Genomic DNA, 18,897 nt, shown 5'->3' with positions numbered 1-18,897 from the left:
AGCAGACAGGAAGTATCTGTACAATATGGAAGAGATACTGATTTTAGCGGCGTCTGAATTCCCCGAGGTCTACAACCCGTCCTTACGAGTTTCTCAGGACATTGGAAGGAAATCCCTGTCATGGAAACTGGTTTCCTACCACGTAGGCAGATTGGGTGTGTGTTTAAATGCAGTGGAGATTAGCGATATATGATCAATGGCCAGTGACAGCAGTTCAAATTTAATTTCAGTTGATAAATATATTTTCGCCTCGCATTCGTAAGCTGGTTATGCGCCCATAGACTGAGCGCAGAGCACCCTGCATATGTGAAAGACCCTTAAAAGTACATTTCAGGCTGTTTACTACACAAAAGTGCTCATCCGCTGTAGCGGTCACTTGTTCATTAATTTGTTTCAATAGTGGTTCCTAAGCGTCAGTTTTGTGAATTAATATGTTTCCCCTTTATTTTGACATCATTGTGATCAGGGTACTGGAATCTGCGGACCTTGGGGAGAATGTGAGAAGGTGTCCCACAGGGTTTCAAATGTCCTCTTAGTGAGGTAAGCAATGCAGAAGTGCAAAGACACATCTGGCCCATTGGAAATTGCCCAAAACATCCCCAAACATCCTGACATGTCGATTATTTTGTTCAAGGAATGAAACTTTTTGAGATTAGAGGAAACATGGACTAATTTGGCTTATCCGGCCTATCTGTGTTATGCTCATCTGTGCCCATGCAAAACGGTGCCAATGTTACCGGCCTCAGCCCAAGCGGGACCTGGGCCACACCAACATCTTAGACCTTCCTGGTGTTTCTTTGCTAACTCACTGAAGCTGAGAGCTCATGATTGATATTTTGAACTCTTGCTATAACTGGTTGTCACAACATGCATGGACGTCCCTTTTGGCTATCAAATTATAGACACCCTCTTCAAAAATAATCTTTAATACCGTTTAAAGAGTCTGCACAATGAACGGAGCAGGCTGGCCTTTATGCAAAATCAAAATAGCTCCATGTTTTCCATCATAAACTGGTAGCTTATGTGTTTCTCGTTTTTGTTGTTCTTCAGGGAAGTACGAAAACGCAGCCAGAGCTGAGCAGCCAATGGGAGTCTACATGCTGTTAGGTGTAAGGTACGCCAGCGAGCTTTGAGGCCGTCATGACATTTGGAAAGTCGTTTGAAAACTGCAGACAGATATAAGTTCAAACAAGTCTGATGCAATGTGGAATTTGGTTGAAAATGTTTAAGTTGAAGAAATGAGCGCGAAGGCTACGCTAAGGAAACAACCGTATCTGTTTCACCGTGTGACACCGCCAAAACCCACGCTAATGTGTTCTGGGCCGAAGCCTTTCGCCTTTCGCCAGATAGGAGACTTTCGAGAAGAATCGCGGACGAAGATGCCACGAATGCACCAAATTTTCCAGAAACCAGAGAGATTTACTCATAGACTGAAAACCTAGAAGTGTCGTTACACATACCTAATTGACTCTTCAACTGTCCCTTATTTTCATACGAGGTAGTACTACAATGAACAAGGAATGTGGACGCCAGTCCGTTTTACCATGACGCCTAGCGGTTTGACCACAGATACCACTGCTTTAAAGGGGCATACAACCCATTTTCAGCACAGTTTAGATGAATGTAATTGAGACTGTCTCTTCATGTCTATGGGGCTCCCTAGATGGGGGCGCAACCGAAGATGTCGGTGGTCCAGCCTGACTGCCCCGTTCTAAGCCAGGGAGATGTTTCGGAATTGATCCTATGGAGAACATACATCGACTGTAACAACTCCGGGAGGTATCGTTCTAACGGGTGAAAATGGGTGGTATTGCCCTTCAAGTGACACTGAACAAATCCTATGTGTCACATCCATCTTGACTAAACACCGTGGCCAAATTGGCTGCAAGTTCTCCAAAATCCTTTTTGCTAATCACAATGATTTCCTCTTGATGTGCAAGGAAATGTTTAGAAAACAGTCACTTTTCTTTGTTGTTTTCATAATGCGAGGCAGCCCAACGCAACGTGCAAATGCTATTCCTCTGATTGCCGGCCTGCGTGGCCGCTGATTAACACTGGCTCTGGAAGCGAAGCCGCTGTTGTCCCAGGTGCTGCGTGTTTGGAGAGCGCCGGGCTTCCAACATCCAACTACTTCACAGAGGAAGTCTCTCCACGGGCCAAGGCTATACGCGGCCGGACCACATTGAAACACTTTTTTCTTTTTTTTTTCCTCTCCTCCCTCTACACTTCCTGCCCGTTTGTGTGTTGCTAAACGTTAGGATTTATGTAATGGTGATCACGGCAAGCGAGCCAGAGCGGGTTGAAGTCATAAGAGTGGGGCCGACTCTTGCGGGGCTGAGTCAGAGCGGGGGGATCCGCCAGTTCTGAAGTCAGAACAATTAGAGTTGTTTTCCTTCGTCCGGCCCGCCGAGCTGAGCCGAGCAGAGCCGCGCCGAGCCGCGCCGCACCGCGCCGGGCTGGGCCAGCCAGTGCAAAGGCCTCCTCCAGACGTTTGTTTGGATCAACACGCCACTGCTTTCAACACACCAGATTAACCTGAATAGTTGTCATCTGAGTGAATAGAAATGGGCGGATTAGTGCCACGTTGTTTAGACTGAAATTGTCATATACAATAGTAACAACAGCTGCTGCAGAGTAACAGATCCAGGAGAATAATGTGACATTTCCCTCCACCCCCGCTGCATTATCGCATTTTTTTTGGACACCCCCCTCCCAACCTCACTTTTCCACTTAGCAGCTTTGAGCAGCTGGAAATGAATGGATGATTTGTACGGATCTTTAACAGTCCTCCTCGGCCTCACCGTTTCCGTGCCTGTGCTCATTTTTTAAAATGTGTAAGATTGTTAGTGTTGCTGGCAGAGCCCCAGTAGGCCTAATAAAATAAGTGTTATTATTTCTGACTGGCCTTTTTTGGAACGGTGGCCCGGACCAGCACCACCCAGCCTGTGTGTGTGTGTGTGTGTGTGTGTGTGTAAATGTGTGTGTGTGTGTGTGTGTGTGTGTGTGTGTGTGTGTGTGTGTGTGTGACGTAGGTACCGGGGAGCCGGTAAACGGAGTTGATTAGAGCAATTGGAGTATTCAAGAGCAGAGCAGCTGCTTTGATTCGGCCTGATTGCTGTTTGAAGGAAATGGCTGAGGGAGGCACTGTTCTGTCAGGAATTGTTTGGCAGACTCCAGATGCCCCCCCCCCCCCCCCCGCCCCCCGTCCCCCGTCCCCCGTCCCCCCCGCCCCCCCAGGCCCCATCTCCACCACACCCACACACACACACACACACACACGGTCATTGCTTCCAAACCCCCCACACCTCAGCCTTACAACACACCCACACACATTACAGGTTACTGTTAATAGACCAGAATTGGATGCATTTCTGTACACCATTGTCCGCTGCTCAGTTTTCTGTTTTTTCTGTTTGGTTGTTTGAGAAAACAGGGGGGGGTTGAGATCCACCTGTTTGGAATTATTTCCGTTCCCGAAATGAGGACAGAAAACACAGCATTAAAGACGCCCTACAAGACGACCAGTAGTACCCACACCCCGACGGAACGCAAAGCGTCAGAACCAGGTACCTGTTGCCGTCTGCCCCATCCCCCCACCCCTGCCCCTGCCAAACACACACACACACGCACGCAAGAACACACACCGCCAGGAAGAAAGACAGCAGCTGGAAAGACTCCAGCTCGGTCGGGGGATATTCATTTTCCAGTGAGGAGCCACGGCCCCCTGGGTCCAGCGCGGCCTCAGCGTGAAGGCTGAGTGATACCAGTCAGAGAGCTGTGGGCGGCGGCGGTGGCCTCCTTCCCAGGACTGCTGGCATTTTGTCGTCCCCCCCCACCCCACCCCTTTCTTTTCCTTACTCATAGGCCATTACTCCCCTGAAGTGACAAATGGTTTGTCCTGAATAATTTGTCTCAGAAGAAATGGTCCAAAGAGAACAGGACTATATGAGCCGCCGCCGCCATGGGGGACTGGATTAAGTTCGCTTCCAGGTCCCCAACGGCTGTTTACGTATGTTGTTGGGTTTTTTGGGGGGAGGGGGGTGGTAAACTTTCCCTTAGAGGTCCATTACGTGGTCACACGTGAGACACGTTTCTACGGTTATTGTGTGCTACATATGTACACCGAGCTGGATGCAGGGTGGGTAGGCGGTTCTGCGAACTGTTCTGGGTTCTGGAGGTCACTTAGTGAGCTGGAGCACATTATTTCTCTTCTCATGCCAAGTCCACAGTAATGAATGTACATACATGCTCCTGTTCCCCCCCCCCCCCCTCCGTCTCTCTTGCTCTCTCGCTCCCTCTCTTTGCCTGGCCCGGCCTCTACCCCACCACCCTGCTGGGCTGTTGAAACATGAATGACTCAAAAAAATAAAACCTGCACGGGACACATTTCGCAAACTGTCCACTCTCCCTCTGAAGCGTTCAGTGGAATAGAGGGTTATATATATATACATATATCGTATATACGACGCGGTGTGCCTACCCTCACATCAAACACCCGAAAAAAACTGCCTCCAATTTATATCATTAGGCTCAAAATTAATACTGCTTCCCTCAGTCATGGTAGAAACATAATCTAGCGGCAAAAGGAAAAATTAAATGCAATTATCATGGCCTGAAATGATTCCTCGCGGAGAGCAATGTGGTCTGTGGACATGGAGACAGAAACATGAACCGACAAGTGTATTGACGTCGTTTCATGGCGTTCACCCTCCATCTTGGAAAAGTGTATCTGCGTGGTTCCGTGAAGAGTATGTGTGTGTGTGTGTGTGTGTGTGTGTGTGTGTGTGTGGGGGGGGGGGGGGTGAATAGGGGCCGAAAATGGGTCTGGTTGGGGGTGATGTGGGTGGTGGTGTTGATGGGGGTGGGGGGCACATCTGAGAGCAATCGGGCTCCCGTGACAAAATGCAGACATAACAGTCTGCCTCGACACTTGTTACCGCCGTGCATAAACACTTGCCTCGGCCGAGATAGTGGAAGAGGGCCTGCCGTGGCCAGTGGAGGGCTGGGTGTCGATCTGCCATTTATCAAGAGCTAATTAACTGTTAATTTGCCAACCTTTGGGTTCAAGCATGCAGCCAATTTATCACACCCAACAAACACAGTGTCTGGCCCGCTCCCCCAAGGGGTGGTCTATGCAGGCCTAGCAGTCCTGCTTTTTGGGCCATCCATCTAAGGCTCTCTCTCCCTCTCTCCCTCTCTCTCTCTCTCCCTCCCTCCCTCAAGCTCCGGTTAGGATTAAACAGGTACTCTGGGGTCTTTGTTTGGGGCTCCCGACAGATTTTTTCTCTCCAAATACAAAGGCGACCCTTGGGCTTTTAGAAAGTGTCACGTTTGTTGATCGATAAACCGCTCCCAAAAGGTGTGAAGTTGAAATCTTGCATTGGGCGGAATATCAATTTTCCTTTGAGAGGACTGAAGAATGTGGAAATACGACACATACTGGACTTTACCAGTAATGATAGATCCCTATCCCACCCTCCCACTAATATAACAACTAAAGATTTGAAATAGGATTTATTTCAAAGAGTTTTCAAAGAGTTCTCTAAGGCGAGGAAAAGACTGAGTCTTGTGGACATCTGATGGTAAATCAGCCTGAGATAATACAAAACTAACAAATAGAGGCATTGCGGGAAATGTGTGTATGTGTGATTGCTTGGGAGTGTAAGCCTATGCATGCATGGGCATGCGTGCATCAACATTCCCATGCATGTGCTATTGTGTGTGTTTTAGCAGAGCCAATGCTGAAAGCAGTAGCTGTCTGAGGGCAAATGGAAGTTTTGGGCTGTTGAGGTGATGGCGGATGTCAGTGGAACAGAGGAAGTGCCTTCATGAAGCCATTCCTACTGACAGCTACAGTCAGATGCCTGAAATGCAGCTCTGCAGCGACACGTCTGCGTGTAAGCTCAATGCCGAGGCTTAAGGCACCTTCACACTGAACCCCACACACGACTCACCAGAGGTCTCAATCATTTCTATCTACCCTCTGCAGTGCGGAGATTTTGCTCTTGAAAATGATCAATGAGCCAAATTTCAGATGCAACATTACCCCTGGAAGCCCCTGTTGTCAGGTATGACAAGCTAGCATTATTGGAACTGGGTTTAAAACTAAGTACTTAAGTTGTGTATATGAAATTATGATGTTGGGTATTATCATATTCACTATCAATAAATCTCTTTTCATCTTAATCAGTGGTGGCTGGTGGTGACGCCTAATTAATTACGTGACAGCGCTTAGGTTTTAAACGATATTACATGCAAGTTCTCCATCAAGTTCTCCATAAATCATCATGTGTTTCATAATTCCACATACACAATACACACTGTAGTGCTGCTGCACAAAGCAACACAGACCAATGCTGCTGCACAACTTTATTTAATCCGCTTTCATTCATTGAAATTGGTAAATTTCCAGCTGGGGAAGACACCGGGGATTTCCTCAGACATATTCGTTGATGGGACATCTAGACACACGCAAGATAATGGGGGATCTTCCGATAGTCGGACCCATCGTCGGATTCAGTGTGGTCAGCTTTAGCCGTCTAATGCAAATACTGTAGACTCAAGGCTGGGGTCTCAAACTGCCTTCATCCCACTTGACGAAAAGTCGGTTGTATAACGCTTTTTTCTCCGTTCGCAACATGGACAGGAAGATGACATTGCAGATTGTTGTGCAAATAGCAAGTAATTCCAATAATGAAAGCAATTTCCCAAACCAATCCATTGCCGTGCATGCTCCACTTGAGCACAATTGCGCTGAAACTGAATGCGTGGGGCTAATCCCTTCAAATTAATCATCGATTCAATGATAAATCTGAAACAAATGTAAATACTGTAACCCGTAATTGCGGCTATTTGAAATCCAAACTTCTCCGCCTAATCACCTTTCGGAGCAAACACGGCGCGGATCCCGTTTCAAGCAACCGCTGTTATTAGGGGAAAAAGGTATGCCCAGAGATAGCAAAACTTAACGCTGGGTCTCCCGGCAATTATGCTCACTCATGCATTCCACGTGAAGCCCGAGTGCCAAATGAGGTACTTTCACAGCAATTTGACTTCCTCCAGCAAATCTCCGAGGCATTTGTTGAGAAAGGACAGACTGTTTACAAACAGTCTCTGATTGCCATGTGTTACTATGCCAGCACACACCTGTTCTGTGTGTGTGTGTGTGTGTGTGTGTGTGTGTGTGTGTGTGTGTGTGTGTGTGTGTGTGTGTGTGTGTGTGTGTGTGTGTGTGTGTGTGTGTTTTCAAGTAATTCCAAAAGGCTGTCATCTGCTAAAGAAGGGTTTGGGTGTACTGTATTGTCTTTTTTTGTACATATTGAATCAATCTCCCGGAAGATTCTCATCAAAACTAGACGGAAGTTGCCATCAGTGATGGAAGAAGTCATCAGAAGTCCTACTTTAGTTAAAGTACAAATACCGTGACACACAATTACTCGAGTAAAAGTTAAAGTACCACATTGACATATCACAATGATTTACAATAAAATACTAAAGGTTTAGAAGTGGCATAATTTAAAAGGATATGGACCCAATGAATTGTTGATGAGCAGTCGTAATTGTGTCCCTAATGTAGGCAGTCAGAGTCGAACGTCTCCGAAACTGAATGTACTTCAGTACGGTACAATACGGACACTTAAAAAATGTACCTAAGTACACACGCGGCAGCTTTATCCCCTCACTCTGGCGGCGGAGGTCTCTCCTCTGCATCACATTGCTATCTGATGATTAACGTCTGCATAAGTAATCAATCCACAGAATATTTGTGAAAGTTTGAGAATGAGCCCTTCTCTCTCCCCCACAGCTAATTTGGCTAACATATTTATATTAGAGCGTTTAGTGGCTCTGGTTGAAATACTGCCTCAGTGTGCAGCTGTGTGTCCCTGGGCTGCGCCTGGTCAGTCTAATGTGCTCTTATAGTCCCACTAGAGGATTTCCTTACCACCCCCCCACCCACCCACACACACCCACACACCCACACACACACACACACACACACACACACACACACACACACACACACACACACACACACACACACCGCCCCCCCGGCTGCCCGCCGCTTGATCAGCCACAGGCTCAGTGCGCTCATTCATGCTCCGGGGGCCGGGAGCCCGTTGGTGTGTGTGTGTGTGTACGTGTGTGTGTGTGTGTGTCTGTGTGTGTCAGTATCAGTGTGTGTGTGTGTGTTCAGGGGGGATGGGGGGGGGGGGGGGGGGGGGTGGTGGTGTGATAGCTTACCTCCGCAGTAATGACAGCCCACTGAAAGGAGACCTGTGGTGAGGCCGAGGCGGCCAGATCTTTTCAAGATGGCTGCAATCAGGCGCTCACGACCGTGTCATTGCTCTGCCCTCCGCCCGCTCCGACGCAAGCCCACGCCAGGATACCAAAGAATGGAAAGAGGCGCACTTTAAACCTGATTGGTTCAAGAGAACATGGAGGGGAAACGCAGGCGTTTCGTACTTCTGCAATGAGGAGCGTGGATGAACTCTAAACATACAACTGCACTTGCTTCCAACATGTCAAACGTGTCGATCTGATCCTAACCTGCTCGGCGTAATGGTCTTCAGAGCAATAACAGTGCAGCGTTTCTTTCCTCTGGTTTCTTGATTGTAACACGCCGTTTCGTGGGAAGTGCTTCCTAAACTGGGCAATGAGAGGACAAAACTGCAAATGTTTGTGCCAGGGGCGGGCAAAAAAGCACACTTTCATTTGGAATTGTTCTGGTTTCCCCTGCAGATGGGCGCCCGCGCTTTGAAACCCAAGGATCGAAAAATAAACAGCGCGCCCGAGCTAGGAAAACACCACGGCCGTGTTCTCCCTCTTTGCCTTCCAGTCCGTCCCACACGCCTCCCACCCCTCCCCACCCACCCACCCACCCCGTGATGCCTGCAGAATGGGCGGCACACAGGGGTTAGGTCTGCGGAGCGAGGTGTTGCCGGGGGCCTCGGCTCGGGCCCCGTCCGGACACTGTGCAGGTCTGCCCTGCAGCTCCTCTGCTCTATTATTATTACAGCTGTAAGCGTGCCGGCTGGGGGGGAAGTTTGTCTGCAATTCACCTGAATTAGCAGCGCCCGCCCCGCTCAACACACACAGCAATAATGATTTGTTTAGGTTGGAGGTCTTGGCTTTTTTTTTGCTTCCCCAAAATCATTCCTTATTTGCCATTTTGCTTATCGTCCCATTTAGTGCCCCAGTCAGTGCACCCACTGGTGGTGGGGGGGGTCACCACATGACCCCTTTGTGAATGGAAATTATCCTACTCCTAACAGACTAGAAGACTTTGTGTAGGTACATTCCCCCTTCCAATTGCTTTTGTGTTTTGTTTTCCAAACACCCCCCCACCCAAACGCACAACAAACTAAACAACCAAACCCTACATCATGAGGCATTAGGGAAGATGGGAAAACACCCAAAATGGGCTGATTACAAAGAATAACGTTTTCCTGGTGCTGGATGCGGCTATTGCATTGTTATTGCTGCATAACTCGCTCTGTAATCAACATGGGGGTAATCACCGGATTGCTGGATTGTCTATAAACCGTGCCACGGGGCGGACAAATATGGTAGCGCGGGCAATCTGGACTCGCCGGCGGCCGAGCCCTCTCCTTGAGCATTTCTAAACGAGCTGAGGATTAAATTATGCTTATCAATTTTCCATTGCGGTCCTCTGTTTTTCGCTGTCGTCTTCATGGAAGTCTGCTTATTTTTTCCACAAACAAACTTCAAAGCGGCCGAAGACAAATAGAGCGTTTTCCCTGTGAAGTGAAAAGAGAAAAATCACCTTGGGGGGGGGGTAATTAACTGAGAAAACAAATAGCGCGATTTGAAGGAAGTTTAGCTGGAGTGGTGTGGGTAAGTGTGTGTAATGGCCCCCGCGGATGTCTTTAGCATTCCTCCCCATCGAGATGCGGTCGCCGTGGGATGCAAGGGAGGTTACTTTTTTTTTCTTTTTCCTCTAATGTTCTCGGGGGTTGAGGGTTGAGGGTTGAGGATGGAGACACCCACCCAGCCCAGTACTGGACAGCCTCACTCCTCTAAATCAACCTGTCACAGGCCGCTGCCTCCCCGTCAGAGCCCTATCTGCTAGCACTTACTCAGAAATGCAACAAATTCACTTATAATTGCTTAAAATGTTGCCGTGCTTGTAAATACTCACGCTCTGACAGTTCATTTATTTTGCGTGATTGCCGCCCACTATTTATAGCGCGGCAACCGGGCTCCGCCAGTCAGCTCTAATCTAGGCCCGGCCGATTCCATGTGTCATCCATATTCTGCAATAAGACAAAAGTGGCTGCAATGATTATCCACTGGTTTTGGAGTGTTTATTTACTTGTGGGGGCGGAGGAGAATGGGGCTGTAATTGACATGCATTTCATCTTAGGATGGCATTCCTTCAGCCTTTTTCTATGGAAAGGGGAGTGCCTGACAACAAGGGCAATTATTTTTAAAGAAAAAAGTTTGACAGTTTATAGAATGATAAATACTTAATATATATAATATTAATATATATTAATTATATAGGATAATTATAATTTGAAATCTTAAGTAAACTTAATTTAATTTAATAATTATAATAATAATAATAATAATAATAATAATAATAATAATAATAAAATTTACAATATTATTGTTATTACGATTATTATTACTATTATCATTATTATTATTATTATTATTACAGTTGCCAGCTGTAATTCACTGTCAAATGAAAAAATAAGTGTTTTGCAAGTCGACGATCTCTTAGGTCATAAAATGCAACTAATCTCTTATTGTTTCAGTACAATTTCTATACAGATCCACTAAACATTATCAGCATTTTTACTATGGGATTAATGCGGCACTGATAACTGTATAATTCACCGTTTGCAAAAATATTGGCACGTCCTGCCTGCCTTAATTACTGTAGAATCCCACCAAATACTATTAGCTAAGTCACCAAGCACCATTTTCTTAGTAATGTCAATTCTCAAATGTTGTTTTTTTCCAGCTTGACATTGAACGAAAAACAGTGCATAGTTTGGTGGATCGCTGGCCGTGAATAGGCCGCACTGGCAGAACTAAACCTAACCCTACCATAAAAACTCTCATCCTAATATATATGGGCCAATCCAGAGTTAATGGTTTAATTTAAGTTTGAGAAGATCGCTTGCAGTACCAACATGGTGTAGAGCGTGATACGCTACTTCAAAAAGCGCCTTTTGTATTTGACATGCAACAGGTAGGAGATTCAACAGCATACCCCCAAGACAATCAACAGGAAGCCGGACTTTAAGCAGGACTTCAAGAAGGATGTTAATGTTTGGCCTTTGTTGGTTTCTGCGCTCCAGCACCCTAGAAAAGCCCTCCTTCACCTTTCTATCGTGGACAGAGAGGGTGGATCGTCTCCCCTCAGCTTATCAGGGAGTGTGTGTCGGACAAAGAGCGGCGGCCTCATCCCTCACGTCCCAGAGCTACAACACGGACAATTAAACACATCGGGTGACAGCGTGTTCCCTCCCCCCTCCGTCCGCTTCCTAAGTGCTTCCAGCGGCCTGTCACGCTCCAGTTCAGCATCACAAACAAGCCACTGATGTATTCTTCCTTGATCGGGGGGGCCCGATAACTAAAGCCGGCTTCACACCTAAAAACGACAAACGACAAGAGCAAACCAGAAGTCCATTCATTCCGATGGAGAGTCAGATTCCGCACATGGAAAGCTGCGACGTGTTGCGGTGCGGAATTTCCGCACGCGGTCGAGGCTCCAGGATGCGTTCAAATTTTTCAACTCATGCGACATGATACAGTCCTATACTAGGACTAGTCCAACTAGGAGATAAACAAAGTAAATAAGTCAGGTATTTCAAAATAATTACGTTAATTGTCACTATATCCACAATAAATCTCTTTTTATAGAAGTGAATTGTCAATATTTTCATTTTCAGTTTTTCGCACTTCGCAAACCTTATATAAAGGGAGTTTTAAACTGTCATCCATGGAAAATGTCCAGCTGAGCAAACTAGTCGCTGTTGTACTGGAGTTCTCTGGAGTTTTCCCATTTGCGAAAGCGAGACGCAGTTCATCCGACCCCCTCGTTATTTTGCCTAGAGCAGCAAAATGGCTAGAGCCGGCCCTGGCTCAAATCATTTTTTTCCTGAAAGACACTTTCTAACTGCTGCTGATTTTGGGTGGTCCTCAATGACGGTCTTTTATAAGATCGCCGTCAAACATCCGTCGCCTTCCCTGATAGAGAGTGGATGGATTTTTTAAGTTTCTCCCTCTTCTCCCAGTCTTGACTTATCCTAGCTGGAGGAAAAGCCTAACAGCCAGCAGGCATGTGACCGCGTAATTTCATCCAGAGAGGCCTACGCTTCCTCTCTCTGCCGGCCGTCATTATGCCCCCAACGAGCCACATGAAGGCCCCGCCACGGCCTGATTGGCTATTATCTAAATGAATCAGTGTTCTATATCAGGGCCTTTTGACGACATAACTACCCTGTTAATATTCGGAGGAAGTGCTGGGGGTCACCGAGGCTCTCAGCCGCTTGACCCCAGGGTCCATTGGGGGGGGGGGTTACCGAGCGCCGGCGGAGTGGCACATGGCAATGAATGATCCCTAATGATTTAGATTTAGGTATCTGTTACACAGCCCCCGGAGAAAGGCGATCTCTCCGGGCAATCTGGTCCCACGGAGGGTTAACAAACACAAAAAAGAAAGGAAACCTGCAACCTTTTCAGAAATAAACCCGCGTGGTTGGAAGAAAGCTGCCTTGCCCATGCGACATGGGCACTGGAATTCCCTGATTGAATTGGGTTTGAGACAAGTGGTTTAGAGTTATGCATATATATATTTACAGATACACAAGTCAATTGTTTGGTTTGTTTGGTCCAGAAAATACTGCGAGTTGTTTGTTTGTTTACTCGGTGCTTAAGTGACTTCATCACCTTGTTTAAAGTGCATTCGTCTCATCTCCCGGCGGATTTGGCAAGGTTTGGCCCGTCACAGAAGCCACTCAGGAGGATTAGGCCCTGCGTTCGGCTCGCTTGCGCTAAAAAACGGCCGCTTTTGTTGCAGCCGTTTAGGACACTTGTTGATGCGTGCTATGGCATTGAGTTTCCTCTGAATACTGGGGTAAACATTGGGCTTACACGCAGCAACAAAGCCATGACCTTAAAGAGCACTTTCAAAAGCAATTTCCCTCCCTCCACGGCTGCGTGTAAACAGAGTAATTGTACTTGGGAGGCTCCCCGTGCCAGCTGAATGTAATTTATTCCCACGTTGCCCTCAAAGAAATCACTCTTGCTTTGAACAGAACTGAAATAATTATTCACATGAATAATTTAATCTGTGTTCCTGAGCTGTGTTATTGCCACTGTCAAGGCATTTAAAATACCATGTAATGTAATACAAATGTTGAAAAAAGGAAATGGAAGGAAAAGAAAACACATTCCATTCTATGAAGACACCAGAATATAAATAATCCATTATTATTATTATTATTATTGTTATTATTATTATTATTATATTATTATTATTATTATTATTATTATTATTATAATTAACATCATTATTTTTATCATCATCATCATCATCATCATCATCATTATTATTATTATTATTATTATTATTATTATTATTACCAACATTATATTTCTATTAGCAATAACAATAACAACAATATTAATAACAAATATAGCTGCAGGCAGCAATGCATTGGGTCCAGGTTAGTCAGTGTGATGTGTGTGGAAAAAGCATGACAACCAGTTAGTGTTTTGTTGAACAGTTGGACAAAACAATAAAGGAATAAACGATAGCAATGTGTTTAAACATTGTCTGACATGTAATACTTTTTTGGTACACAAACAAGGCCATCTTCAGAAAGGTGAAAAAACAACTTATTGCCCGTCATTATCTTGTGCAGTTGCTGTTGCTGCTTCATCCAGGTTACCGGTGATAATATTGATAATATTACATTGGTCTAAGTGTAGGTGAGTTGGAAGTAGCCACCCTTTAGAAAATGCTTCTCTATGGCTATGACGTCTCTTAATTGGTGAGGATGTACTCCTGCAAGTACTTGTGCGGTACAGACATTGGCATCGTTACCTAAACCTTCATTCACAATTTTTAGAGTTGATGTTTGGCTGGTCTGAAGCACTGAGTTGGTTACTCTTACAGCGTTGACAGTGCTGGAAGTTGTCGTTAAGGTTGAAGGTTTCTTGATTCCCCTCACACTCCACGCATACAGTTTATGCTTGTCTGTTGAAGTAGTTGAGGGTATTTCACATGAGGTTCTTTTATTTTATTTTCCAACAGTCCCTCCTCTTGGAGGTTCAAACTTCGGCATCTGGACATGAAAAACACAAAATGAATGCAATTATTTCACAACACCAACTGTGTAATTTATAATGGTTAATGTTATAAATAACTACAATTCAAGAAGACATATAACCAAATTAATTGTCTGTAATAAAATACACTCATGTCATAATGGCAACAAATCATTTTTGACTACGAAATGACGTTTATTGTAAACAAACCTTCGGTGTCTCGGCGAAACTAGTTACACAGTTCGAGTTGCTAAAAGCCTTTTGGCGCAATGGTTGTGTTACTAATGCACTGTGCTTTGTTTAACGGATAATACAGTTATATTACATCTGGCCCTTGTCTACTGGTAATACTTCAACTGATTCTTTAAAACATAATAAAGATTATTAGTCATAAAGTAATGCAGTAATAAAGGATATGCTACATTATCCATGTTCCAAACACAGCACCTACCTCATGCGTTACCAGTAATCCGGAATGAGCTGCTTCTTCCTCTTCTTTTGTGGTATTAAACAGCGGTTGTCACTCCTGGATCACTCAGTGACGGAGCGAACGAGTCTCTGCAACCAATCAGCCGCCTGCAGTGTTCTCACATGACCTTTTGGTATCGCTAACAGGGGTGTCAAAAACACTGTTTTTTTTTACTAACTTCTCCTTCAAATATGGACCAATGTGGATCAAACTTGGACCACAGCGTGTGTGAATTGCCCCGAATACAACTATAAAACTATAATTCGCGTCCATGGGTTCCATGGTTTCTGAACGCCAGATATGTGATAATGACTAGGAAGATTTACAAAAATATATAATAAGGGGGCTGGACCCCTTATAATAACAACAACAATAGCAACAATTATAATGATAACAAAATAATAATAATAATAATATGAAACCAATAATAATATGAAAACAATAATATGAAAACAATAATAATAATAATAATAATAATAATAATAATAATAATAATAATAATAATAATAATAATAATAATAATAATAAATATAGCTGCAGGCTGCAATGCACAGTGCTAATGTTTGTTGCATTGCGCAAGTGCAAGAGACCAAAGCGCAGAATATGCTCACCAAGCCCAGCTGTGAAAGCATTTTACTGACAAAAAAGTTAGTACTTATCAGAACCATATGCACACATTTGCATGAATTATTCATAAAAAGAATGAACTCGAACAAACAAAATAGTGAAGATGTCCGATGCTTCGATTGACCCAAGGATGGGATTTGAGCTGTCGCCTGCAGCACCGAGCAGCATTGAGCCTAACTGTTTGATTCCCTCATATCCTACTCAGAGCTGCCAAGTCCCACGCTTCCACCGTGAGACTCACGTTAATCAACCAGTTCACACACTCACATGCCACACCTTGTACTTCTCTCACTGAGAATCCCAAAATAAGTAAAGTTGCTTTTTTTTTTTTTATTATTATTCTACGCATATATACACATATATTTCCTCACTTGTGCTTGTTTGGTGCCTGTCACTGTTGGCGTGGTGAACAGGAGATCCTTTCCACGTTACGTGAACGCCCCCACCCCAGTTTGACAGATGGGTTGCAAAAAATGTTTTCAAAATACAGAACTTTGTGGGCCTTATACAGTACATGGGCCGTGATCCTTTAATGTGACTGGCTTCACCACTTGAATCATTGTAGGGGCCAACGCTGAATGGGAATTATGTGTCAATTTGAAGTTCAACTTGGAAAAAGTGGCTGAAAAAGGGGGTTTTCCGTGAAGGCAACCGCTGGCTTGATGTGCAGGGTATGGGTTTCTGTCGGCTGACGGAGGACTTGATCCACGCAAGGCGGGGATGAGTTTCTATCCATTCAAAAAAAAAAAAAAGGCCTCTCAGCCTTTTGTGACGAGTTTTGCTCGGGGTGTTTTGTACCTGTTTTCTTACTAATCTGTCGGCGGAGGAATCACTGTGTATGGTCCCTATAATGACAGCACTGAAACTCCAGAAAATGGAAGGAAGGAGTAGCGGGAGGCGGAGGCCGCAACACCAGAGGGAAGGATGAAGAAGAAGAAGAAGGAGGAGGAAGAGGAGGAGGGAAAAAAAAAGAGAAAGAAAACAATCTGTTCTTTAGGTTGCGTCGCTGGGCGGCCACACAGAGACAAAGCTTAACCTGACATTCCTGAGTAATTAAGACATCTCTCACGGCGGCACGTTTTGGGACCACGCACATCTGTGATCACTAAGCGCGTGCACCGTGACCATGAGTGCAGTTAGAGTGTAACACTCTACAGGCGTTGTTTGCGATGCACTGACGTCTAAATTGTGATCCCACTTGCCCCCTCAAGGGGACAAACCATGCCGGCCTACACAGACGTAAAAGAAAGGGTCACAGGACAGCCCCCCCCCAAAAAAAATAAAAATAAACTTTAATCACAAATCAGTTATATATACCACTTGGACCATGTTATTGAGATTTCATAACTTAATCACTATTTGATAATTAGTGGTGACAAACATTCAAAATAATTGGAAATAATTACGCAATATTGAATCGTATATTAGGCCTTTTTCATGTGTCAAATTAAAGAGAATTTCAAACAGCATCTGGCCAGTTGAAATATGCAGATTTGATTGAACCGTCTCCTGCTTTGACTATTTCTGTAAATATGCTTTCATGTCTGAGGAAGACACTTTTACTTGATCGTTTTTATTCATGCATGTCTTGTGTTTGCAATTATCCAACACAAACAATCAACTCACCGAGGTGCGTTTGAGGGTGGGGATTTTTGGCGTTCATGTTGATTGTCAAAAATAATGAGGCACACTTGTAATTTGACTTTGAAAAGCTGCACCGCGTCATTATTATTGTTGTTGAGGTGCCATTTTGCGTGGAGAAATTGACTAACTTCTAAGCTGAATCGAGTCAATACTTTGCACTTAGTTACTATAATGAATATTTCTAAATTTCAAACGAGAATTTAATGGTGCACAGACTTGTGGGACTTTTGCCTAAAAAAGTAAAGCAAAAAAAGGGAAAAAATAAATAGAATAATGTATCATATATATCATCATTTATCATCAATAAGCAATGTGGAAAGAAGCACTGGATTATGAATTATAGTCATTAAAACATACTTGATACTTGACGATATCCATGCTTTTCTAATGCAGGCTGTAAAAATATGTTTCATCGACATTCCATTTTCTGGAAAAATCATCTTGCATTACACATTATATTTTACTCTTAAATAATAAAACTTAAATGAGTTTAAAACCACAATCTGTTTATCAATAATCCAGTAGCAGAAAGGGATTTTTTAACTCCACCTAGTGGTAAAGTCATCGGTACAGCGTTGCACTGTTAACTCTGATACGGAGGACGCTCTGGACTCGAGAGGTTCGGTATTTAATGGTGAAAGATTAAATATTAAATATTGCAACAGAGACAAATGAGCGCATCCTTATCGCGATCCTCGTCTACACCTAAAACACAGTCAAACCACCTGAGAGCCTCTCCGCATATAAATCGTTTCAACGGTGTTGACTTTAGTTCGGTTTGAATGAATGACTTGGCTGATCTTACAGCTATTTCGCTTGCATGTAGGTCCCAAAACGTCCCCAAGTTTCTGGGATGAGGAATGAGCCCGAGCCGCGGGCTGTTTAAATGAGAGAGAGAGAGAGAGAGAAAAAAAATGGCTTTTTTAAAATTTCCTGTGGTCAAAAGGTCTAAATTGCGGTATTTAATTTGAAGCAGGTCCTCGCCAAGGTACGGTACATGTTTTAGTGATTACTACATTGTGTTACTACAGAAGCTGCGGCACCGGGAGATGGAATAGAAAATAAAAGGAGTTTTCCACAGTCACTGTATTGCAAAAGTCAACAAGGCCGACAATCATATCATCATTCAACAACAATATGTTTGCTCCTCTCTGTCAATGTTTGTTTTTGTTTTTTCTTCTTCTTTAAAAAAACGAGGCGTCATCACCCCCAAACAGAATCGTCTAATACAGAAAAATATAGATTCCGGTCGAAAGGGGATTGCAAATACCTACTCGTACTTACGGTAAGTTACAGTGAGGGGAAGACGGCTACGACGACGATCATACACTGCCCCGGCACAGTGGATGCATTTAATAGGTTCGACATACAAAAATAAACCACGACAAAAGCAACACACTTGTTTTTTTGTTTTTTTTTGTTGTTGTTGTTGTTTTTTTTTTTTTTTTTTACAAATAATAATAATAATAATAATAATTATAATTATAATAAAAAAATAGCGACAACCGAAGACGTCCCACTGACGGGTTTTGATCGAAGACGCGTCTCGTTTTCCATCTGTGACGTAAAAAAAAAAAGAAAAAAAAAGTTGAAAATGTACATACCGCTCAACCCCCCCCCCCCCCCCCAAAAAAAAACGATGTAGCATGACGGAGGCGTTGACTTAGCTGTCCAACAATAATAATAATAACAATAATAATAATAATAATAATAATAATAATAATATGTCACATCTTTAATGTTCGCCATGATAACATCGACCATAGACAGAGGACGACATGAATATAAAATTGCTTACGAACACACAGTCATATCGTGTGAAAAAAGTTCAAATGAAATAGAAATTGTGG

The sequence above is a fragment of the Zeus faber genome, assembly GCF_960531495.2.
Source record: "Zeus faber genome assembly, chromosome: 5".
Taxonomy (NCBI): domain Eukaryota; kingdom Metazoa; phylum Chordata; class Actinopteri; order Zeiformes; family Zeidae; genus Zeus; species Zeus faber.
This window is presented reverse-complemented; position numbering follows the sequence as displayed.